Raw genomic sequence first — 21494 nt, 5'->3', positions numbered from 1 at the left:
ACGTTCTGCACAGATGTCTCAGATAAACTGATATTCAATGGCATAGGAACTTGTACCTTGGATGATTGAATGTAGAAGAGAACATCCACTCAAACAGATATAGTCAGTAGGATCAGAAAGATAGTAGGTAAGTATCGGACGAAGAGTAAGTATAGAATTTGGACCAAAAGTTCTTTAGCAATAAGGTTTCGGTTAGAGACTGAATGTCTTAGGAAGAAACAAATATGTAGTCACCAATAGGATTAACATTTGAGAGCATTAGGCCACCTGAATATGGATGTGATTAGTAATCCATGTTCACTTTCTATTTAGGCTTTGGTATAATCATAAGTGTGAGCTTTGCATTTGGTGACCAGAATATTACTGTGATGAAATGTGGATGTAGATCAGGTGACATGAGTATTTCATCCACCATTTAAGGGAGCAATATTTTGAAGACGTATAAATTTGTATTGGAGGTACAAAAAGGTGTCCCCTGTCAATGAATACAAAGAAAATGCATGAATAGGCCATTCTGTGAATAAATAATATAACTGGTTCCAACTTGAAATAATGGATTGAAATGAAATGTGAAAATATATAAGAAATCTTATATTAATATACAATCATTTATTTCAACCCATTATACATCTAATGGCAATATGAGGATTATGGTTTGTCATGAAGAGTGTGTGAGTTTTGCTTAATATTAATTATGGAAATCGAAAATAATGTGTTTGGAAAGAAGTCTCATGAAAAGACCAGTCAAGTAACCTGGAGGAATACATGTGTTCTGAAGCAGGAAGTGATTGAAAGTGAAACAAATGCCTATGAATTTGCGAAATTGTGGAAGAAATATATGTCTGATGATGTGCATAAACTTAAGAAATAGTAATGTACCAGTGTTGAATAAAAATAAACGTCAAAATACACATCATGTCCCATAGGAATCTACATGCATTGATGTTAAACTGGGTCAGTTACTGTAGAAATATTAGGATTTCAGTGCAAGAATCACTGAAGATAGTTTTCAGTACTAGGAAACAATTATGTATTTCAGGTGGATGAATATTTCTGAGAATAATCTTGTGAAAATTTGATTATAAATCCACTTACATGATCATGAATGAATTTTAGGAGTGTATATAAGACACATATATTTCATATTTTGAAAAATCTGAAGACTATATATATATATATATATATATATATATATATATATACACACACACACACAAAACACACACAGAGACATTAAAATGTAGCAATATATACACCATTCAAAATTCATCATGAAATGTATATAATCCACAGAAGCAAAAATATATATTTTACAGAACATGGATTTATGTATAATTTTGTTCTACTAGGAAGCTCACCCATAGGTTGAATATTCAGTTCCAACAGCATTTAGGAGGAATGATCTCTTCTCACAATTTGTATTTGCCGATGCAGCCACCTCACAAAAATGTAGGTGTGATACCAGGTAGCATTGTATATGTGCATATAAAAATACATGTGTTTAATAGGCTACAGAGAAAGGGAGACAGGAATTCACATATTTGTTAACTTTAAGAACACATTGAGAGGGGGAGGGGCAGAGACGCCATTCGCTCCTGCAAGGTAGGCAGACCTGCGACCCATGGGCAGAACAGGTCCACCGACCCGCCAGCTTGAAAGACCCATCGCCTCGGTTTCGGGACGGTCAGAGCCGCCTCCCGCCTGCAAGGTAGGCGGACCTGTGACCCACAGGCAGAACAGTCCCAGCAATCTGCGGAGAGTCAGAGACGCCCCCCGCACCTGCATGGTAGGTGGACCTGCGACCACCTACAGACCAGGCCCGTGGCCCACCAGCATGGTAGACACATCTTCCCAGTTGGGGGAGGGGCAGAGGCGCCACCCACGCCTGCAAGGTAGACGGACCTGCAAACAACAGACAGAAGAGGCCCCGTGGCCCGCGGAAGATCAGAACTGCCGCCCGGGCTTGCAAGGTTGGCCGATCTGTGACCCACTGGCAGAACAGGCCCAGCGCCTGCAGAGGGCAGAGCTGCTGCTCGCGCCTTTAAGGTAGGCGGACCTGCTATCGACCAGCAGAACAGGCCCAGCATCCTTCTGGTGTGGTAGGCACATTGCCCCAAATGTAGGAGGGGCAGAGCTGCCGCCCTCACCTGTGAGGGAGACTTTGCAACTATACAAGAGCAATATAAATATATAGCGGAAAAATTCAATAACAGAACAGTTTCACCAAGCAGAAAGATACGCGAGCAGTATGAAAAGACATGGAAAGAAAGGACCACAAGCAATGCAGTTAAAGTCAACGTTAGAAGAGGTAATATCTGCAGCAGATGGAATGTCAGAAAAAGAATTCAGGATATACATGCTTCAGATAATCTGGAGTCTCAAGGAAGACATTAGAGAGCAAAATCAGAAAATGAAAGATCACTTTGTCAATGAATTACATAAACAAATCCAAGAAGAAAAAGATCAACTATACAGGGGGATTGAGGTTATAAAATCAAAAAAACAGAAATCCTGGAAATGCAGGAAGCAATAAACCAACTTGAAAACTCAATTGAGAATGCTACCAGTAGAGAAGAACACTTAGAAGATAGAACACCAAACAATGAAGACAAAGTATTTCAACTTGAAAATAACATAGACAGCTCAAAAAAAAAAATGTGCACCATGATCAAGTAGGATTCATCCCTGGGATGCAAGGCTGGTTCAATATACAGAAATCAATAAATGTTACTCCCCACATCAATAGACTTAAAAATAAGAACCATATGATCATCCCGATAGATGCAGAAAAAGCATTCGTCAAAGTACAGCATCCCTTTATTTTCAAAACTCTAGGAAAACAATGGATATCAGGAACATACCTCAATATTGTAAAAGCAATCTCTGCTAAGACTCAGGCTAGCATCATTCTGAATGGAGAAAAATTGAAGGCATTCCCTCTAAAATCTGGAACAAGACAGGGATGCCCTCTCTCACCACTTCTGTTCAACATAGTTCTCGAAACACTCGCCAGAGCAATTAGACAAACGAAAGAAATTAAAGGCATAAAAATAGGAAAAGAAGAACTTAAAATATCACTATTTTCAGATGACATGATTCTATACCTAGCAGACACAAAAGGTTCTACAAAGAAACTATTAGAGCTAATAAATGAATTCACCAAAGTGGCAGGATATAAAATCAGCATGCATAAATCAAAGGCATTCCTGTATATCAGCGAAAAATCCTCTGAAATGAAAATGAGGACAACCAAGCCATTCACAATATCCTCAGAAAAAATAAAATACTTGGGAATCAACCTAACAAAAGAGGTGAAAGACTTATACAATGAAAACTAAAGAAACCTAAAGAGAGAAATTGAAGAAGATCTTAGAAAATGGAAAAATATACCCTCTTCATGGATAGGCAGAACTAACATCATCAAAATGGCAATATTACCAAGAGTTCTCTAGAGGTTTAATGCAATGCCAATCAAAATCCCAACGGCATTTCTTGTAGAAATAGAGAAAGCAATCATGAAATTCATATGGAAAAATGAAAGACTCAGAATAGCAAAAACAATGCTAAGCAAGAAGTGTGAATCAGGCAGTATAGCAATTCCAGACTTCAAACAATACTACAGAGAAATAGTAACAAAAAAAGCATGGTACTGGTCCCAAAACAGGCGGGTGGACAAATGGTACAGAATATAGGACACAGAAACCAATTCACAAAACTACAACTATCTTATATTTGATAAAGGGGCTAAAAGCATGCAATGGAGGAAGGATAGCATCTTCAACAAATGGTGCTGGGAAAACTCGAAATCCATATGCAACAAAATGAAACTTAATCCCTTTCTCTCGCCATGCACAAAAGTTATATCAAAATGGATCAAGGAGCTTGATATCAAATCAGAGACACGGCATCTGATAGAAGAAAATGTTGGCTAAGATCTACATACTGTGGTTTTGGGGTCCAAATTCCTCAATATTACACCCATTGCACAAGAGATAATAACTAGAATCAACAAAAGGGACTTAAATGTTTTTTCTCAGCAAAAGAAACAATAGAGAGGTAAATAGGGAGCCTACATCCTGGGAACAAGTCTTCATTCCTCTCACTTCAGAGAGAGCCCTAATATCCAGAGTATACAAAGAACTCAAAAAATTAGACAATATGAAAACAAATAACCCAATCAACAAATGGGCCAAGGACCTGAACAGACACTTCTCAGAGGAGGACATACAATCAGTCAATAAGAACATGAAAAAATGCTCACCATCTCTAGCAGTAAGAGAAATGCAAAACAAACCCACCCTAAGACACTATCTCACTGCAGTAAGATTGGCAGCCATTATGATGTCAAATGACAACAAGTGCTGGCAAGGATGTGGGGAAAAGTGTACACCTGTACATTGCTGGTGGGACTGCAAATTGGTGCAGCGAATTTGGAAAGCAGTATGGAGATTTCTTGGAAAGCTGGGGATGGAACCACCATTTGACCCAGCTATTCCCCTTCTCCGTCTATTCCCTGAAGACCTAAAAAGATCTTGCTACAGGGACACTGATAAATCGATGTTCATAGCAGCACAATTCACAATCGCAAGACTGTAGAACCAAACTCGATGCCCTTCAAAAGATGAATGGATAAAAAAATGTGGCATTCATACACAATGAATTATTACTCTGCATTAAAAAATGACAAAATCATACAATTTGCAGAGAAATAGATGGCATTATAATAGATTATGCTAAGTTAAGATAGCCAAACCCTAAAAAACAAATGCTAAATGTTTTCTTTGACATAAGGAGAGTAAGTAAGAACAGAGTTGGTAGGTGGAGCATGAGAAGAAGATTAACATTATACAGGGGTGAGACGTGGGAGGGAAAAAGAAAGAGAAGGGAAATTGCATGGAAATGGAAGGAGACCCTCATGGTTATAAAAAATTAAATACAAGAGGAAGTGAGGGGAAAGGGGAAAAAACAAGGGGAAGAAATGAATTACAGTAGATGGGATAGAGAGTGAAGATTGGAGGGGAGGGAATGGGAGACAGTAAAGGATAGGAAAGGCAGCAGAATACAACAGACACTAGTATAGCAATATGTAAAACAGTGCATGTGTAACCGATGTAATGCTGCAATCTGTATAAGGGAAAAAATGGAACTTCATAACCCAATGAATCAAAGTGTGAAATATGATATGTCAAGAACTATGTAATTTTTTGAAGAACCAACAATATAAATTAAAGGAAAAAATGGAGAACTATTTCAATAGAAAATTGACCAGATTTATAACACTTACCGTTTATAATGCAAAAGTCAAGTCCAACTATACAGCATGCCTCCACTGAACTTCTTATATTTCTATTCTGTTTGGGTTATTTTTCTCCATCATATTAAGATTAGTAGTCAGAGGCTAGTAGGTTATGTGTTCATGTCAGGGATTCAGTATTTCGAAAGGAAAATAGGAAAATGAACCCAATGTGTATGCAAATATGTGCTACACAAAAATCTTCTCACTATCATTCAGAACAATGCCTTAACATTACATTCACCCCAAGTAAGACACAATTAGAGGAGAAGAGTTAGAAATCTGTGAATACATATGTGGAATGGAAAATGTTCAGGAATTCACAAGCTTGGAGGTAGTAGATGAGTTTCCAAAAGTAAGGGACAGGGTAAACACTCCACAAACATCGAGCTCTTCTGGCCAAAAGACTTCTTGAGTAACTGCCTCTGAGTTTGGGCACTTGAAGTATATGTTGTAGTCAGGAGCTTTAGCTTCATTTTTAGTGAGACCAATTAAGCTGGGTCTGCATCTATGTAACCTAGAGGACATGGTTTCTTATTTTCCAATAAACATGACGCACCAGTGGTGAATTCTCTCTTTGTAGGTAAACTATGGCCACTGGGGGCTAAGTGTCTCCCCGTGTGGACTCTGAAGTCATTTGGTCATCCTCCACTTTTTGTGGTGTTTCTTGCTGCTGCACTAGGGGTTTTCTATTTGCTTCATGACATACAAGGAGTTCAACTGGGACACAGTGCTGGAGGGACTCCTGTAACGTGTGGTGGGTGAGGGTCTGCAGGAGAATGCACCAACCAGGCTTCTATCCCACATTGCTTGCCCCCTTGACCATACCAACTTGATTCTGAACATTGCCCTGAAAACTCTCCATATAACAAGATGGCTTTACATTCAAAGGTCTGTTGGCTGCACCATGTCAGTCACAAGCATTTGGAAGCCAAAGTAAGATCCACATGACACCACGACAGATGTTATATCACACACCTGCACACCACTGCTATACACCCACTACTATGCAGGCTCCAACTTACTGGCATGTCTGTTCTACACCATTTTCAAGAAACCCACTGAAACAAGGCACTGTCTGGTACACTCACGATCAGCAATAGGACATCCAAAGTTTCTCCAGTGCCAACTGGTCAAGGGAATTTCAAAAATATCATGGTTTTTATTTAGCCATTTTTCAAGAATGAAGTTGGAGGCACTGTGGGTTTCACATTCATCAAGGAACCATAAAATTTGAGGAAGATCATTTCAATGAAAGCTCTGGAGAACTCTCACAGGGAATTCTTCCCAAAAGGGGCCAAAAGGTCACATGAAGCCAGGCCCGTTGAGGTCTACAATGTGAGATCCATGTGTGCATTGTCTCTAACAATGGCTGCAAAGTCGCTCACATTAAAATCTTTTGACATCCTGGCTGAGATTCCCAGTGCTCTGTGGAAAGTCAGCCTGGGCTTAGATCTCAGTTTCCAAGGGTGACTCTCATGCGTGGCCTCCTAAAATCCCAACACAATTCATGGCAATACTTCTTGGAGGTCAGTTCCAGAACTCAGTCTCTAAGGGGAATCACACCTGAGTTCAATCCCAGGTGGACCCAGTCATCTCTTCCAAATGCCACACAAATGACCGCAATTAAAGCCAAAACACCCCCACATGGCCCTCATCTTCTTCCATATAGACACACATCATAACCACTGGGTGATGGTTTCCATGAGGTGCGCAGCCCAAGACAGTATCCAAAATAAGCTCCCTTGCCCCTCATTTGCCTAAAGTCAGGGTGGCCTGGACATCCTTCCTTTGAACAATGAGTGATCACGTAGGCCTACTGTTAATACTGCTCTGATTCTCCAATTTGAGGCCTAGGGACTCTGGGGTTTAGATTCTTTATGTGAATTGGAGTCATGAGAAAACTGAAGCACCTCAGGGCTAGCCTCTGCATGGCTTTGAACAACTCATTTGCCCCAAAAGATCCTGATTCTCACTTGATGGATGTCAGAATCCTTAGAGGAAGGTGAGAGACTTCATCCACAATTACTGCTTTTTTGGCCATTTTGATTTTCGATACATAAGAGATCTTTCTTTAGATCCCTCAGGTGCTGAGAATCTAAGCCACATTCTCACAGAGGGCCTAGAGACTGATTCAGACACATCCCTTCCTAAAGCAATTAAGCAAAGAGCCAGAGGTGATGCCCATTCATTTTCATTTGAAAACTGTTTTCTTCAGGATTTACAAAGGGGTGGCCTGAGGCAAAGACCTTCCTGACATTCAGGGCAACAGAACAATAGGTAAGCAAAAGCCCCAAAGCAGGGTTTCTCCACTGAGACTTTCCTGTTCACACTCATATCAGAGTTTTCTGAGATGCTCGCCATTCCCTTCATCTATTAAGAACATGGCCATGTCACAGAGCTTGGAGGTGGTGCATATCTTAGACACAAAACCATGAACCTATTCTGGAGAGTGCCCAAAATTCAGGAAGAAAACAGGAACTTAAGAAGATAGCAGGTGATGCCCATCAATAAGTGAAGCCTCAGTCCATTCATAAATTGGGCACTATGAATGCTGGGGAGCTGTCTACTAGACAGTACTCATCCATTGATGCATATTCTTTTCTAATGTCTACAACCAGGGACACAGTAGGATACACAGACATAGAACACTCGCCTTGTCAAACGACTTACTAGAAACAGTTCCCTGAAAACCAAACAAACCACCATTTCTACCTCTTCTCAGAACATGAGACAAAACCACAAACCCACACCCACAGCCACAAAAACACCTCCTTCCCCCAAGTAGGTCTGTGACTATCCGGAGTGTCCTCTGACTGGTGGGCCATACTATGTTCCAGCGAAATGGCCTGTCCTGTCTCAGATCTTTTCTCCTTGGCCAACTCGTTGAAGTTGTCAAGAGCCAGCAGTGAGCCACTACCTGCTTTCTCAGGAAAAGCCTCTCTTCAGAGCTTTCCTGGCTTTTGGCCATCCTCACATCAGTAGGTACCAAGAATGACTGACTCTGTCCTTGGTAAATCCAAACAAGTAAGACCACTGGGAATGGGACTGGACTGGCTCTGGGTGCCTGTCTTCCTGGATCCCAAGTTCAGAGAGTTCCATCACCAAAGAAGTGAGGTGAGGTCACTTCCTTCAGGAACTGAATCAGATCACTGCCTTGGAAACCTCTTTTGCCGCAGTGTGGTTGGGCACAAAATCACGAGCCACCACACAGCTTGTTGATTCAAACAGCAACTCTTTATTCCAGAACTCACATCAGTCGTCTATAATTACGTTCTGTGGAAATCCACGTTCTCTGCCCAAATCTACCCCCACTTGGCTTCGGTCTCCCAAAAAATAGTGTCTGAATCCCGTGAGAACTCAAGGGGAACTCAGGCAGCAGGATACGCCATATTCCCAGCATGAATAACCTTAAACCTGGAACCACCCTAAACCCAGATAGTCCTAAACTGGAAAGTTCTAAACCCGGATTATCCTAAACAAGGAACACCCTAAACCCGGATCTTTCTGGTCCTTGCCAAGGTCACCTTAGATGCAATATCACTGCAAAATGTCCTATTTCCACGAGTCCTTCCACTAAGCAACATGGGGTACGCTGACAAGGTAATTGTCATACCTACTTGACTAATGGCTCTCAGCATCTCCCCCCTTCTGATTAATTAAACAATAAGCAATGTGGCTTAAGGACCGTGTCTGGTAGGTTGTCCAATTCAACATATGGTTCTTACCCATCATCAGAATACTGGCCTTTATGCATCAGCCTCCTGTCTTAGGTTGATACCACTGCAATTGGATCATACCCATAACAGACTACCAGTCCAGCATATAGCCATTGGCCCCCAAATTTTAGACCATCACTATCAAAAGGGAGGAGGATACAGAAATGTCATGACACTCAGCCAATTGACGGCTCCTTGGGAAAAATTGCATCACTGGTGACACCATCAACAACGATATGCCAGCACTACCACAATTAACATGGGGTGCGCTGGCAAGGAAATTATAATTGCATCACTGGTGACAACATCAGCAAAGATATGCCAGCATTACCACAATTCGTTGCACCAAACGATAGTTACATAGTCCAGGCAAGTTCTGCAAGAAGTTCAAAGTGGAGGAATCTATCAATATGTACATTTCTTCCCAAAGTAAATCGAATCCTTGATTGAGCATTACTTGTTGAGTTATATTCATTGATGCATCAGTTTATACAGTTTACTGTGATAGCTATCATAGAAGCTGTAGTTTGGATTTATCTTAGTCTTCACTGGCACTGGAATGGAGATGGGAATTCTGGCAAAGATGCTAAAGAGACGTTATCCTGAACAGAATTATTAAATATAATAAAAAGGAAAGGTGAAAGTAAACAAATAGATCTGTTAACCTCCTTTAAAAACAATCCTTAACAGCTTTTTACCTAATTTAAATTAGTAAACAAACAGATCTGTTAACCACCTTTAAAAACAATCCTTAACAGCTGTTTACCTAATTTAATTTAACTATTTAAATCATGTGAATTAAAAAATAATAATAATTCGGATACATTTTTTCATGAGCGCTTCTCATATAAGAAATATGGACATACACACATACAGGCATACAACACAAAACACAAGCATGCAAACAAACGTACAACACATAAGAAAATAGTAAAGGCCTTGTAGCTTTACCTAGGTGAAATCTCCATTGCAATGTTTAAAAACTCCACAGTCAAAAAATAAAACTGATCAGAAAAACATTAACCTAGGTTTGTTTGAGCTCAAAAAATAAAAATAGAACCTAATGATGTGAAAAAATGCAATAATAAAATAGCTATTGAAAAAAGCATCCTGGTTAATCACTGTTGCAGATGTAAGAATGGCCAAGCTGAAGTTCTGGATATCAGCTGTTATGGATTTGAGTCAAATCATTTTCTTTTTGATCTGTAGAAATTGTTTTAGTTAGTCTCTCTGGAATCCAAATCCACTGCTGTTCTCCCTGTGGAAAAACACAAACAGACCCCCGACTCCAGAAAATCACTGTGTCAGGACCTTTCCAATGTCCTGTTAGATTACCTTTCCAAAGAACTTTAGGCTTATGTACATTTTTTGGATACATATGCCTTTCCGCAGCACTAAGTCCTGATGAATCCAAATTTAAAAAGTTTAGAGTAAAAAGAGTTATTTTAAGTTTATCTTTGGGGGATATATACCCCCTTCCAATTCCCACTTTTTGCTTTAATAAGTACGTTTTAATAGTTTGATGAGCTCTTTCAAATATGTCTTGTCCCTGTGGATTCTATGGGATTCCTGTTATATGAGTAATATCAAATGATGAGCAAAATTGTTTAAAAGAGGAAGAGGTATAGCCAGGACCATTATCTGTTTTTAAATGTTTAGGAACGCCCACTGTGGCAAAATTTTGTAAGCAATGAGCTATAACATCTTTAATTTTTTTTTTCCTGCATGAAGGCAGCCCATCAAAAATCCAGAAGAAGTATCAACTGTAACGTGTAAATATTCTAATTTTTCAAATTTTGGCAAGTGGGGGACATCCATCTGCCAAATATGGTTAAGTATCAGTTCTCTAGGATTGACTCCGTGATTAACTTGTGGTGAAAATGTCACACAGTTTTGACATTGTTTTATCATATGTCTGGCTTGTTCCTTAGATATTTTAAAATGCTTTTGTAAAGTATTAGCATTAACATGAAAACTTTTATGAAAATTTGTAGCTTCTTCACATGTAGAGAAAATATGTATGTCATGTTTAGTTTTATCTGCTAAATCATTGTCTAAACAAAGGGCTCCAGGCAATCCTGTATGTGCCCTAATATGTCCTATAAATAATGGATTTTTTCTGTCCCAGATTAGACTTTGTATAGTGGAAAACAAAGAGAAAACAGTAGAAGAAGGGGAAATCCTACCAGCATGTTTAAGAGATACTATAGCATTAACTACATACTGACTATCAGAAAACAATTTAAACACAGAATCTTTAAACATCACAAAAGCTTGTAAAACTGCATCAAGATCTACCTTTTGAGCTGATTGTTTTGGTACTAAAAATGTAAAAGTTTGATCTGGGGTAACTACTGCTGCTGTACCATTATTAGACCCATCAGTGAATATAGTTTGAGCATTCATGATAGGTGTTTTTCTTGTCATTTTAGGGAAAACTACAGGATGCTTAGACCAAAAAGACAACAAAGGATTAGATGGTAAATGATTATCAAATGTAACATTAGATTTACATATTATTATTGCGCAAGTTTTTAACTCATTAGCTAACTCATCAATTTGTTCCATAGTATATTGAGTAAGAATTTTATTGTTAGAAATTCCAAACACTCCCTTTGTTGCTTTTATTCTTTGAGTATTAATTGTCCTACAGCCTCAGGATACCTAGTAAGAATAGTTTTAGGAGAATAAGATAAATGTATCCAAAATAATGGACCTTCTTGCCAAAATTCTCCTGTAGGAATATTTTTTTTTGTTGGTAGTACAATAAATAACAAAGCAAACTTATATCAATTCTATCCAAATGTATATTTTCCATATATGTTTCAATATTTTTAATGCTCTTCTTGCTTTAGGAGTTAACATGCTGGGTGAATTTGGATCTGATGGACCTTTAGAATATCAAATAAACGTCCCAACTCTCCTGTTGGTATACCTAGATAAGGCCATATCCAATTCATGTCTCCTAATAACTTTTGAAAGTCATTAAGTGATTTGAGTTGATCTACTCATATTTGAATTTTTGGTGGACGGACCATGGTTGAGGATAATAGAACACCTAAATAATAAATTCGAAAATTTAATTTTACTTTATCTATTGCTATCTCTAGATTATAATTTTTTAATAAGTTTGTAAGTGTGGCATAACATTCCAGCAATATGTTTTTATCTTTATGTGCCATTAATACATCATCCATATAGTGAAATAATTGTAGTTTAGGATTTTGATTTCTAAATGGCTGGATTGCTTTGTTAACATATATTTGACACATAGTTGGACTGTTACCCATCCCTTGAAGGACTACTTTCCATTCATTCTGTGATCAGGACCTTCATGATTTAATGCAGGGATAGTAAATGCAAAGCATGGACTAACCTCGGGATGAATTGGAATTGGAAAAAAAAAAACAATCTTTAATATCTATAGCTAAAATATGCCAGGTTTTTGGCAAAGCAGGCAATTGAGAAATCCCTGATTGAGCAGGTCCGATAATAACCATCTCATTATTAATGGCTTTTTAATTTTGTAATAATCTCAATTTACCAGATTTCTTTTTGATGACAAAAATGGGAGTATTATGGGAAGATATGGAAGGTTGTGTATGTCTTTCCACTAACTGTTGTTTGACCAGATCATGGGGTACTTGTATCTTTTTTTTTTTTTTTTAGTCAGGGGCCACTGAGGAATCCACACTGGTCTTTCTGATTTCCAAGTATTTTTGATTGTCTCAGTGGCCCTTTCTGAAAATGCAACCCATGTCTGTCTGTTCCTTGATCTATTTGTATTGGTGTTGCTATACCTTGCCCTTGTTTTCCTAATATTTTTTCTTTCCTAAAGCCTTGTCTAGCCCTAGTAGTGGGCGAATTAGGATTGATGTTATTTGTTAACATCAAACCTAATTAATCTAGGTCATCTCGTCCCCATAAATTTATAGGAAGATGATCTAATACATATGGCTGTATAGTTCCTTCACATCTTTCAGGATCCTTTCAATCTAATATCATAGAACTTCTATGGGGATTAGAGGCCACTTCTAGGCCTCGAAGCATTTGAGTGGCTTGTTGAAATGGCCAATATTTGGCCATTTTTGACGAGATATGATGCTAAGGTCAGCACCTGTGTCCAGTAGCCCATTAAACTCATGTCCTTGAATATTTAGTTTTAGCATTGGATGAGAATCTAAATTTAAAGACAACATAACATAGCCCAATCTACACCTGTGGAGCCTAATCTCCTGGAACCTCTTTCTACACTATGACTAGGAAATTTATTATGTATGCTGGGTATTATTAACAACTGTACTATTCTATCTCCAGGTGAAATTACTGATATACCTCTTGGAAAACTAGCTATAATTTTTATTTCACCTACATAATTGGAATCAATTACCCCAGGACTTATCATAAGTCTTTTCAATGTAGATGAACTACATCCCAATAATAAGCCTACTATTTTGGGGGGAAGAGGTCCTTTTACTCCTGTGGGAATGATTTGAACTCCCATCTCTGGAGTTAGTACTGATCTGGTTGAGGCACAGATGTCCAACCCTGCACTCCCTCGGGTTTGTCTGATGAGGGATTTAATGGACAATGTGTCCTAGGCACTACCCTGATGGTGTTGCTGGGTTACTCCAATGCCCCGTAGATTTGTGGTTGTGTGCCCCGGAGCATTGGGCTCCCCTGTCCGTTTTTGGCAATGGAGCCTGATGCCTTTCTCCACGATATCCGTTTTTTGATAAGGGAGTACCCTCAATTGTGGTTTGAGAATGGCATTCATCAGCCCAATGTCTCCCTCTATGGCATCGTGGGCAAATACCAGGTATTCTATTTCTTTGTTACCTTCTTTTGTTAAACCCTCCTCCTATGGAGCAATTCCTTTTAAAATGTCCTGTTTGTTCACAATCATAGCATGTTTTTGGCCTGGCATCTAAAGCCTGTTGTACTGCAGCTGCCAAGACTTGCCCTTGTTCATTAATATCTCTACATAATTTAAAATATGTGTTTAAATCTTCATGTCTCCATGGTCTAATAACCTCTCTGCAGCAACGATCTGCTTGGTCATAAGCCAGTTGTTTTATTAATGGCATTGCTTGTTCCGTATCCCCAAAAATTTTGGCAGCCATTTGAATTAGCCTATCTACAAAGTCAGCGTATGGTTCATTAGCTCTCTGTACTACCTTAGATAGCTGACCTTGTAAATCTCCATGTCCTTGTAAAGTCTTCCATGCCCTAACTGCGTCTGCAGTAATTTGTGCATAAATACCAGGGTTATATTCAATTTGTTGCCACTGACCCTCATAATGTCCTTTCCCTAGCAACATTTCTAGATTTCTTTGAGGGTAACCGGCTGCTGTATTTTGCCTTTCTGTCTCCGCAAAAAATTCCCCATTGGCAACCTTCCATAACAAATATTATCCTCCATTTAGTACAGATTTTCACATGCTAGCCCAATCTGATGGCCTCATGTCCACGTTAGTAATGGACTCGACCATGCTTACCGTGAAGGGAGCTTGGGGACCATAGGTTGTTACAGCCTCCTTTAACTGCTTCAGTGTTTTAAAATGTAAAGCATGGTAAATTCACTGCCCTCCTACCTGTTCAAGTACAGGGCATGCTGATCTTTGAGGTCCTGTCTCAGGATCCCATTTATCAACTACTGGGTTTGAGGGCCACTCAGCTGTCTCCATCGGTGGGGCTGTTGGTTGAATTACACCCTCTTGTGATGAAACAGAGTTAGTAACAGCCTTCTGTTGTGGCCTTTTTCCTAAAAACCCCTTTTCCTTTAAATTTTCTTCCTCTGTCTGACTAGCTCGAGAGACCTTCTCTTTTGCTTGATCTAAAATGTCTTTCTACATGGTCTCAACATCTAACAATTTACTTAACATCTTTTCAGTTTGTTTTTTACTAATTTCTAATCTACTATAAAGATAATGCAACCCAATAAGATAAAACAAAACAAAACCAAAACTGAATAAAACAAAAATGGAATAAAAATCATTGTATCAATTTTCTCTTCCTCAGGGCCGAAAACTTCAAACCTTTAGCTAACCATTTTTCTCAGTTTGCCTGAGAAATTTCTAGGGATAAGCAGCTTGAAACAAAAACAAAATAAATCAAAACAGGAACACATTGGTTTTGAATAGATCACCCATTCTCTCGCCTTCCCTCAGGGGCGAGCAATTTCACTTACCTCCAAGTTTCAGCTGGTTCCCAATATGGTCCACCAAATGCCACAGTCTGGCTGGGCACAAAATCACGAGCCACCACACAGCTTGTGGATTCAAACAGCAACTCTTTATTTTTGAACTCACACCAGCCATCTAAAACCACGTTCTGGGGAAATCCACGTTCTCTGCCCAAATACACCCCACTGGTCTTCTGTCTCCCAAAAATACTTTCTGAATCCCGTGAGAACTCAAGGGGAACTCAGGCAGCAGAATATGGCCTATTCCCAGCAGGAATAACCTTAAACCTGGAACCAACCTAAACCCGGATAGTCCTAAACCAGAATGCCTTAAACCCCGATTATCCTAAACCGGGAACACCCTAAACCCGGATCTGCTCTGGTCCTTGAGCAAGGTCACCTTAGATGCAATGTCACTGCAAAATGTCCTATTTCCAGGAGTCCTTCCACTAAGCAACATGGGGTATGCTGGCAAGGAAATTGTCATACCAACTTGGCTAATGGCTTCCAGCACTCATTTTCCTAACAGTTGTTTCCAAGGCTACCATGATATGGAGGCTGCCCCTACTTCCTGTGACACTTTCACAAGTTAGAATGGTATATCAACCATAGGCACCGGTGAACAGCTCTCCACACCAGCCTGGTTTGGTCCATCTTCTCTACATTAAGAAAAGAGAGGCTGATTCAGAAACAACCCTTCATCCTGACTAGGTTTTTTGCCATGGAAGATGACTTTTGCTCTCTCAGGTCCTTCATAGCTGCCTACATCTTCTCCAGGTATCATTTCTGCATGGACCTTTTAGGTTCTCAGCAGGTTGAAGATCCCCTACATTCCTGTATTGTAAGACCAACTCTGTCCTGCTCTTCTGTAAAGTTAGATTGAGGGAACAGTTTATGGTTAGGGTTACTATCATGTTCGATTTGTGTTAGGAATCATTCTGCTGTATGAATAATGGTATTGGAACTTGCGACATTTATAAGTATATATAGGTGAAATATATGTATGAAAACAGAAATCTAAGTAATATTTGGAGCCCAGAATGGGATTGGGCCCTTGATTGTGATACTTAGCGTTGGATTATGTTCTGCACAGATGTCTCAGATAGATCGATATACAATTGCATAAGACCCTGTACCTTGGATTATTGAATGTAGAAGAGAACATCGAGTCAAAAAGGGATAATCTCTAGGATTAGAAAGATAGTCAGTGGGTTTAGGAAGAAGAGTGAGTATAGGATTTGGAAAAAAGTCCCTTAGCAATAGGGTTTCGATTAGAGTGTGAATGTAAATGTCAGCACATGTCACAATGATGAACTGGGGAAATTACGTAGGAAAGCAGATATCAATAGAGACATTAGGAAATGAGGCAAAGTATAAAGTGAGTGATAGGATTAGACATTTTCAACAGGGTTTAATTTGAATATATAATCTTAGGAAAAAACAAATATATTGTCACAAATAGGATTGATTTTGAGATCATTACACAACCTGGACATGGATGCTTTTAGTAATCCATATTCACTTTACATTTATGCTTTCGTACAAACATAAGGGTGAACTTTTCTTTTTGTTTCCAGAATATTACTGTGATAAAATGTATATGTAGATCAGGTGACATGAGAATTTCTTCCAACATTTCTCGTAGCAATAATTTGAAGACATATAAATTAATATTGGGTTTTCAAAGATGTGTACCCTGTGTCAATGAATATAGAGATAATGCATGAATAGACCATAATGGGAATAAATAACTGGTTCCACTTTAAATAATGGATTGATTTGATATCTGAAAATATATAAGAAATTTTATATTGATATACAATCATTCATTCCAACCAGTTATACATCTAATGGTAATATTAGGGTTATGGTTTATCATGAAGGGTGTGTGAGTTTTGCTTCAAAAGTGATTATGGAAATTGAAAATAATGTGTTTGGAAAGAAGTCTCATGAAAAAACCAGTCAAAAAACATGGAGGAATACATGTGTTCTGAAGCAGAAAATGATTGAAAGTGAAACAAATGCCTATAATTTTGCTAACTTGTGGATGAAATATATATCCTATAATGTGCATAAACTGAAGAAATAGTTACGTACCAGTGGTGAATAAGAGTGAACATCAAAATACACATCATGTCCCATAGGAATCTCCTTTCATTGATGAGAAACTGGGTCAATTATTGTAGAAATATTAGGTTTTCTATGCACCATTCACTGAAGTTAGTTTTCAGTACTAGGAAACAAATATGTATTTCAGGTAGATGAATATTTCTGAGAAAATTCTAGTGAAATGTTGACTATAAATCCACATACATGAATATGAATGAAATTAGGGAGGGTATAATAAGACACATATATTTTATATTTTAAAAAATGTAGAGTGTGTATGTACAAACACACACACACAGAGACATTTAAAAGTAGAAATATATATATACCAATCGAAATTCACCACGAAATATATATCCTCCACAGATCAAAAAATATTCATTTTATTGAACATGGATTTATGTAGAATATTGCTCAACTAGGAAGCTCACACATGGGATGAATTTTCAGATCCCACAGGGTTTAGGAGGAGTGATCACTTCTCATAATTTGTATCTACCAAGTCAGACACCTCACAAGAATGTACGTGTGATACCAGGTAGGATTCTATATGTGCATATATAAAAATAGATTTGCTGAATAGGCTACATAGCATGGGAGAGAGGAATTCACATATTTGTCAACTTTAAAAACACATGAATAAAAATTTCAATTAAAAAAAGACTACATTTATAACTCCTACCAGTTTTTATGTGAAAGGCAAGTCCAACTATACACAATGCCTCCTCTGAACTGCTTGTAAATCTATTTTGTTTGGGTTATTTTTCTCCATCATATTAGTATTAGTAGTCAGAGTCTAGTAGGGTATGGGTTAGTGTCAGGGATTCAGCATTTCAAATGGAAAATAGGAAAATGATTCCAATGTGAATGTAAATATGTGCTACCAAAAATATTCCCACTCTCATTTAGAACAATGCCTTGACATTGTCTTCGCCCCTAGTAAGACACAATTAGAGGAGAAGAGTTAGAAAATCTGTGAATACATATCTGGAATGGAAAATGCTCAGGAGTTCACAACCTTGGAGGTGGTAGAGGAGTTTCCAAAAGTAAGGGACAGTGTAAACACTCCACAAACATGGTGATTTGCAGGCCTAAATTGTTCTTGAGAAATTGCCTCTGAGTTTGGGCACTTGAAATATATGTTGTTGTCAGGAGCTTTAGCTTCATTTGTAGTGAGACCATCAAACCTGGGTCTGCATCTATGTGACCTAGAGGACATGGTTTCTTATTTTCCAATGAACATGAGGCAGCAGTGCTTAATTCTCTCTCTGTAGCTATACTGTGGCCACTGGGGGCTAAGTGTCTCCCCGTGTGGACTGTGAAGCCATTTGGTAATCCTCCAATTTTTCTGCTGTTTCTTGCTGTTGCACTGGGTGTTTTGTATTTGCTTCATGACATACAAGGTGTTCAACTGGGACACAGTGCTGGGAGAGTCCTGTAACGTGTAGTTGGTGAGGGTCTGCAGGAGAATGCAGCCACTAGGTTTCTATCCCACATTGTTTGCCCACTTGACCATAGCAACCTGATTCTGAACATTGCACTGAAACATCTCCATATAACAAGATGCCTTTTCATATAACGGTCTGCTGGCTGCACCAAGTCAGTCACAAGCCATTTGGAAGCCAATGGCAGATCCACATGGCCACACCACAGATGTATTATCACACACCTGCACACCACTACTCTAGGTCCACTACTCAGCAGGCTCCAACTTCCTGGCATCTTTGTTCTACACCATTTTCATGAAACCCAGTCAATCAATGCACTGTCTGGTACACTCATGATCAGCAATATGACATCCAATGATTCTCCAGTGCCACCTTATCATTGGGAATTTCAAAAATTTTATGGCATTTATCTATCCATTTTTCAAGAATGCAGTTGGAGGCACTTTGGGGTTTCCATTCATCCAGGAACCATTAAATGGTGAGGAAGTTCATTTCAATGAAAGCTCTGTGGATCTCTCACAGACAAGGCTTCCCAAAGAGTGCCCAAAAAGTCACATGAAGCCAGGCCCATTGAGGTCTACAATGTGAGTTCCATGTGTGTTTTGAGTCTTAATTATGGCTGCCAAGTTTTTCAGAATAAAATCAAGTGATATCCTTGCTGAGATTCTCAGTGCTCTGTGAAGAGCGATCCTGGCCGTAGATCTCAGGTTTCAAGGGCGACTCTCATGCGTGGCCTCCTACCCACCACAATTCATTGCAATACTTCTATGAGGTCAGTTCCAGAACTCAGTCTCTAAGGGGAATCACACCAGAGTTCAAGCCCATGTGGACCCAGTCATCTCTTCCAACCACCACACAAATGACCACAATTAAAACCAAAACATTCCCACATGGCCCTCATCTTCATCCATATAGACACTCATCATAAACTCTGGCTGGAGGTTTCCATGAGGGGCGCAGCCCAAGATAGTGTCCAAAATATGCACCCTTGCCGCTCATTTGTCTAAAGACAGGGTGGCCTGGACACCCTTCTTGTGAAAAAGGAGTGATCAAATAGGCCTGCCATTAATACTGCTCTGCTTCTCTAATTTGAGGCCTACTGACTGTCAGGTATAGATTCTTTATGTGATTTGGCATCATGAGAAAACCCAAGCACTTCTGCAGGACTTTGAAGAACTCATTTGACCCAAAGGATCCCTATTCTCACTTGATGGAGGTCAGGAACCTAACAGAAGAAGGCAAGAGACTTCATCCACAATGAAAGATCTTTTTGCCATTTTGGTTTTGGATGCCCACATGGGATCTTCTTTAGATATATCAAGAGCTGAGAATCTTAGCCCCAGCCTCTAACAGGGTCTAGTGTCTGATTAAGACACATCCCTTTGCAAAGCAATTAAGCAAAGAGTCACAGGTGATGCCCATTCATTTTCATTTGAAAACTGTTTCTTCAGGCTTCAAAAAGGGGTGGCCTTAAGGCAAAGGCCATCCTGACATTCAAGGCAACAAAACCATAATTAAGCAAATGGACCAAAGCAGGGTTTCTCCACTGAGACTTTACTGGTCACACTGATATCTGAGTTTTCTGAGATGTTCCCATTCCCTTCATCTATTAAGAACATGGCCATGTCACAGAGCTTGGAGGTGCTACATATCTTGGACACAAAACCATGAGCCTATTCTGGAGAGTGGCCAGAATTCAGGAAGAAAACAGGAACTTAAGAAGTTAGTAGGTGTTTCCCATCCATAAAGCAAGCCACAGTCCATTCATCAATTGTGCAGGATGAATGCTGGGAAGCTCTCTACTACACAGGATACCTCCATTGATGCATTCTCTTTTCTAATGTCTAAACCCACGGACACAGTAAATACACAGACATAGAAACACTCGCATTGTCAAAGTCTTACTAGAAACAGTCGACTCCAAACCAAACCAACCACTTTCCTACCTATTCTTAGAACATGAGACAAAACCACAAACTCACACCCACACCCACAAAGGCACCTCCTTCCCAAAAGTAGGTCTGTGACTATCCGGAGTGTCCTCTGACTGGTGGGCCACATTATGTTCCCCTCGAAATGGACTGTCCTATCTCAGATCTTATCTCCTTGGCCAACTCTGTGAAGCAGTGAGGAGCCAGTGGTTAGCCACTATCTGCTATCTCAGGAAAGGCCCCTCTTCAGAGCTCTACTGGCATTTGGCCGTCCTCACCTCAGTATGTACCAAGAAGGTCTTACTCTGTACTTGGGAAATCCAAACAAGTGAGCCCACTGGGACTGGGACTGGGACTGGCTTCAGTGACTTGCTTCTTGCATCCCAATTTCAGAGAGTTCCATCACCAAGGAAGTTAGGTAGGTCACTTCCTTCAGGAACTGAATGAGATCACTGCCTTGGCAACAACTTTGTCCTAACATTTGCTTCCAAGGGTCCCATTAGATGGAGGCTGCCCCTACTTCCTGTGATAATTTCACTAGTTAGAATGGTATATCAAAATAGGCACCTGGGAACAGCTCTCCATGCAGGCCTGGTTAGGTCCATCTTCTCTACATTTAGAAGAGAGAGGCTGATGCATACACATCCCTTCATCATGTCCAGGTTGTTTGTCATGGAAGATGGCTTTGGCTCTCTCAGGTCCTTCATAGCTGCCTACATCTTCTCCAGGGATCATTTCTGCATCGAACTTTGAGGTTCTCCGGAGTTGGAAGATACCCTACATTCCTATATTGTAAGATGAACTTTGTCC

This window comes from Callospermophilus lateralis, unplaced genomic scaffold (genome assembly GCF_048772815.1).
Source record: "Callospermophilus lateralis isolate mCalLat2 unplaced genomic scaffold, mCalLat2.hap1 Scaffold_60, whole genome shotgun sequence".
NCBI lineage: Eukaryota > Metazoa > Chordata > Mammalia > Rodentia > Sciuridae > Callospermophilus > Callospermophilus lateralis.
The sequence above is the reverse complement of the archived record's forward strand: the minus strand, read 5'-3'. Positions refer to the sequence as shown.